Raw genomic sequence first — 6000 nt, 5'->3', positions numbered from 1 at the left:
ATGGAAGGAGAGATAAAGAGCTTCCAAGACAGGCAGGAACTGAAAGAATATGTGACCTCCAAACCAGCTCTGCAAGAAATTTTAAGGGGAACTCTTAAAATTCCCCTTTAAGAAGAAGTTCAGTGGAACAATCCACAAAAACAAGGACTGAATAGATATGATGACACAAAACTCATATCTATCAATACTAACTCTGAACGTGAACGGGCTTAATGACCCCATCAAAAGGCGCAGGGTTTCAGACTGGATAAAAAAGCAGGACCCATCTATTTGCTGTCTACAAGAGACTCATTTTAGACATAAGGACACCTACAACCTGAAAATAAAAGGTTGGAGAACCATTTACCATTCAAATGGTCCTCAAAAGAAAGCAGGGGTAGCCATCCTTATATCAGATAAATTAAAATTTACCCCAAAGACTATAGTGAGAGATGAAGAGGGACACTATCTCATACTCAAAGGATCTATCCAACAAGAGGACTTAACAATCCTCCATATATATGCCCCGAATGTGGGAGCTGCCAAATATTTAAACCAATTAATAACCAAACTGAAGAAATACTTTGATAATAATACACTTATACTTGGTGACTTCAATCTAGCTCTTTCTATACTAGATAGGTCTTCTAAGCACAACATATCCAAAGAAACGAGAGCTTTAAATGATACACTGGACCAGATGGATTTCACAGATATCTACAGAACTTTACATCCAAACTCAACTGAATACACATTCTTCTCAAGTGCACATGGAACTTTCTCCAGAATAGACCACATACTGGGTCACAAATCGGGTCTGAACCGATACCAAAAGATCGGGATAGTCCCCTGCATATTCTCAGACCATAATGCCTTGAAATTAGAACTTAATCACAACAAGAAGTTTGGAAGGACCACAAACACGTGGAGGTTAAGGACCATCCTGCTAAAAGATGAAAAGGTCAACCAGGAAATTAAGGAAGAATTAAAAAGATTCATGGAAACTAATGAGAATGAAGATACAACCATTCAAAATCTTTGGGATGCAGCAAAAGCAGTCCTGAGGGGGAAATACATCGCAATACAAGCATCCATTCAAAAACTGGAAAGGACTCAAATACAAAAGCTCACCTTACACATAAAGGAACTAGAGAAAAAGCAACAAATGGACCCCACCCCCAGCAGAAGAAGACAGTTAATTAAAATTCGAGCAGAACTAAATGAAATCGAGACCAAAAGAACTGTGGAACAGATCAACAGAACCAGGAGTTGGTTCTTTGAAAGAATTAATAAGATAGATAAACCATTAGCCAACCTTATTAAAAAGAAGAGAGAGAAGACTCAAATTAATAAAATCATGAATGAGAAAGGAGAGATCACTACCAACACCAAGGAAATACAAACGATTTTAAAAACATATTATGAACAGCTGTATGCCAATAAATTAGGAAATCTAGAAGAAATGGACGCATTCCTGGAAAGCCACAAACTACCAAAATTGGAGCAGGAAGAAATAGAAAACCTGAACAGGCCAATAACCAGGGAGGAAATTGAAGCAGTCATCAAAAACCTCCCAAGACACAAGAGTCCAGGGCCAGATGGCTTCCCAGGAGAATTCTATCAAACGTTTAAAGAAGAAATCATACCTATTCTACTAAAGCTGTTTGGAAAGATAGAAAGAGATGGAGTACTTCCAAATTCGTTCTATGAGGCCAGCATCACCTTAATTCCGAAACCAGACAAAGACCCCACCAAAAAGGAGAATTACAGACCAATATCCCTGATGAACATGGATGCAAAAATTCTCAACAAGATACTAGCCAATAGGATCCAACAACACATTAAGAAAATTATTCACCATGACCAAGTAGGATTTATCCCCGGGACACAAGGCTGGTTCAACACTCGTAAAACCATCAATGTGATTCATCATATCAGCAAGAGAAAAACCAAGAACCATATGATACTCTCATTAGATGCAGAGAAAGCATTTGACAAAATACAGCATCCATTCCTGATCAAAACCCTTCAGAGTGTTGGGATAGAGGGAACTTTCCTCGACATCTTAAAAGCCATTTACAAAAAGCCCACAGCAAATATCATTCTCAATGGGGAAGCCCTGGGAGCCTTTCCCCTAAGATCAGGAACAAGACAGGGATGTCCACTCTCACCACTGCTGTTCAACATAGCTCTAGAAGTCCTCGCCTCAGCAATCAGACAACAAAAAGACATTAAAGGCATTCAAATTGGCAAAGAAGAAGTCAAACTCTCCCTCTTCGCCGATGACATGATACTCTACATAGAAAACCCAAAAGCCTCCACCCCCAGATTGCTAGAACTCATACAGCAATTTGGTAGCGTGGCAGGATACAAAATCAATGCCCAGAAATCAATGGCATTTCTATACACTAACAATGAGACTGAAGAAAGAGAAATTAAGGAGTCAATCCCATTTACAATTGCACCCAAAAGCATAAGATACCTAGGAATAAACCTAACCAAAGAGGTAAAAGATCTATACCCTAAAAACTATAGAACACTTCTGAAAGAAATTGAGGAAGACACAAAGAGATGGAAAAATATTCCATGCTCATGGATTGGCAGAATTAATATTGTAAAAATGTCAATGTTACCCAGGGCAATTTACACGTTTAATGCAATCCCTATCTAAATACCATGGACTTTCTTCAGAGAGTTAGAACAAATTATTTTAAGATTTGTGTGGAATCAGAAAAGACCCCGAATAGCCAGGGGAATTTTAAAAAAGAAAACCATAGCTGGGGGCATCACAATGCCAGATTTCAGGTTGTACTACAAAGCTGTGGTCATCAAGACAGTGTGGTACTGGCACAAAAACAGACACATAGATCAATGGAACAGAATAGAGAACCCAGAAGTGGACCCTGAAATGTATGGTCATCTAATATTCGATAAAGGAGGAAAGACTATCCATTGGAAGAAAGACAGTCTCTTCAATAAATGGTGTTGGGAAAATTGGACATCCACATGCAGAAGAATGAAACTGAACCACTCTCTTTCACCATACACAAAGATAAACTCAAAATGGATGAGACATCTAAATGTGAGACAAGAGTCCATCAAAATCATAGAAGAAAACACAGGCAACACCCTTTTTGAACTTGGCCACAGTAACTTCTTGCAAGATACATCCACAAAGGCAAAAGAAACAAAAGCAAAAATGAACTATTGGGACTTCATCAAGATAAGAAGCTTTTGCACAGCAAAGGATACAGTCAATAAAACTAAAAGACAACCTACAGAATGGGAGAAGACATTTGCAAATGACATATCAGATAAAGGGCTAGTTTCCAAAATCTATAAAGAACTTATTAAACTCAACACCAAAGAAACAAACAATCCAATCATGAAATGGGCAAAAGACATGAAGAGAAATCTCACAGAGGAAGACATGGACATGGCCAACACGCACATGAGAAAATGCTCTGCATCACTTGCCATCAGGGAAATACAAATCAAAACCACAATGAGATACCACCTCACACCAGTGAGAATGGGGCAAATTAACAAGGCAGGAAACAACAAATGTTGGAGAGGATGCGGAGAAAAGGGAACCCTCTTACACTGTTGGTGGGAATGTGAACTGGTGCAGCCACTCTGGAAAACTGTGTGGAGGTTCCTCAAAGAGTTAAAAATAGACCTGCCCTACGACCCAGCAATTGCACTGTTGGGGATTTACCCCAAAGATTCAGATGCAATGAAACGTCGGGACACCTGCACACCGATGTTTCTAGCAGCAATGGCCACAATAGCCAAACTGTGGAAGGAGCCTCGGTGTCCATCGAAAGATGAATGGATAAAGAAGATGTGGTCTATGTATACAATGGAATATTACTCAGCAATTAGAAACGACAAATACCCACCATTTGCTTCAACGTGGATGGAACTGGAGGGTATTATGCTGAGTGAAGTAAGTCAATTGGAGAAGGACAAACAGTGTATGTTCTCATTCATTTGGGGAATATAAATAATAGTGAAAGGGAATATAAAGGAAGGGAAAAGAAATGTTGGGAAATATCAGGAAGGGAGACAGAACATAAAGACTCCTACCTCTGGGAAACGAACTAGGGGTGGTGGAAGGGGAGGAGGGCGGGTGTTGGAGGGGAATGGGTGATGGGCACTGAGGCGGACACTTGACGGGATGAGCACTGGGTGTTTTTCTGTATGTTGGTAAATTGAACACCAATAAAAATTAATTTAAAAAAAAAAAGAAATGGAGGACCTGGACGATTAGGAAAGTCAGGGTTCGGCACCCCTCCCCGAGTCCAGGGTAACTCTTAAAGTGGAGGGGCAACCTGTTGAATTCCTAGTCGACACTGGGGCACGACATTCAGTTTTATTACAACCCCAAGGAAAATTGGCAAACAAAACTTCATGGGTGCAAGGGGCCATGAGCACCAAACAATACTCATGGACTACCCGAAGAACTGTGGATTTCGGCACAGGCCAGGTATCCCACTCCTTCATGGTCATCCCTGAGTGTCCCTACCCATTGTTAGGTCGGGATTTGCTCACCAAGATGGGGGCACAAATTTGCTTCCACCTCAAAGGGGCAAATGTCCTAAACAAGAAGGGGCACCCGATTCAGGTGCTTGTCCTGAGTTTAGAAGACGAATATCGTCTCTACCAAATGCCCTCAGCGCCAATGACTGACATTGACCGTTGGCTGCGGGAATTTCCCCAAGCGTGGGCAGAAACTGGGGGAATCGTGCTGGCCCAACATCGAACGGCCATATACATAGAACTAAAGCTGGGGGCAGACCCTGTCAGGGCCTGCCAATACCCCATGCCTCTGGTAGCACGAAAGGGAATCACACCCCACATACGGCGACTACTGGACTCGGGCATATTAAGGCCTTGCCAATCGGCATGGAACACTCCCTTGCTGCTGGTTCAGAAACCGCACTCTAACGATTACAGGCCAGTCCAGGACTTGAGGGAAGTCAACCGGCGAGTAGAGGATATGCACCCTATGGTCCAAACCCATACACCGTCCTCTCCACCCTGCCTCCAGACAAAACTTGATATACAGTATTAGATTTAAAAGATGCAAAAAAAAAAAAAAAAAAGATGCCTTTTTCAGCCTGCCTTTAGCGCCCAGGAGCCAAGACCTCTTCACCTTTGAATGGATGGACCCTGAGAAAGGCATCAATGGCCAGCTGTCTGGCAGAGCCACTGGCAGCCGGAACGTCGGCTCAACGGGCAGAACTGATCCCACTGGTCAAGGCAATGACCATGGGGGAAGGTAAACGAATAAACATCTACCCCGACAGCAGGTACGCCTTCACCACCGCTCACATCCATGGAGCCCTTTACAGGGAGAGAGGGCTTCCAACAGCAGAGGGAAAGACTGTTAAAAGCAAAACGGAGATTCTTGAACTCCTAAAGGCCCTCTGGTTGCCCGAGGCCCTAGGCATCATCTGTTGTCCGGGGCACCAAAATGCAGACACGCCAGTAGCCAGCGGAAACCGGCTAGCCGATTTAAAAGCAAAAGAGGCGGCCCCTCTGGTGACCCAGGTCTTAGCTAACATGCTACCCGATCTGGGGGCACAGACCCTGCCTGACACCCCCAACTATACTGATGCTGACTTACACTGGATCAAACGCTAGCCTATGACCCAGTGCTTGCATGGCTGGTGGAGGGCCGCAGACTCCAGCATCATCTTGCCAGAGGAACTAGGATGGCAAGTCCTATCCCAAATGCATCGGAGTACTCACATGGGAACGAGGAAGATGGAAGACCTCATAGACATGCAAAGATCACTATTAAAGACTCTCGAGCAAAGATCGAATAGATTGTGGTAAGCTGCTGCGCATTCCAATTAACAAATGCCTCTGCCCATGGATCTAACCCGGACACCCGGCTCTGAGGGGACCGCCCAGGAGCCTACTGGGAAGTGGACTTCACTGAGGTAAAACCTGGAAAATACGGGTATAGGTATTTACTAGTGTTTGTAGATACTTTTTCAGGATGGGCAGAGG

This window comes from Vulpes lagopus, chromosome 10 (genome assembly GCF_018345385.1).
Source record: "Vulpes lagopus strain Blue_001 chromosome 10, ASM1834538v1, whole genome shotgun sequence".
Taxonomy (NCBI): Eukaryota; Metazoa; Chordata; class Mammalia; order Carnivora; family Canidae; genus Vulpes; species Vulpes lagopus.
This window is presented reverse-complemented; position numbering follows the sequence as displayed.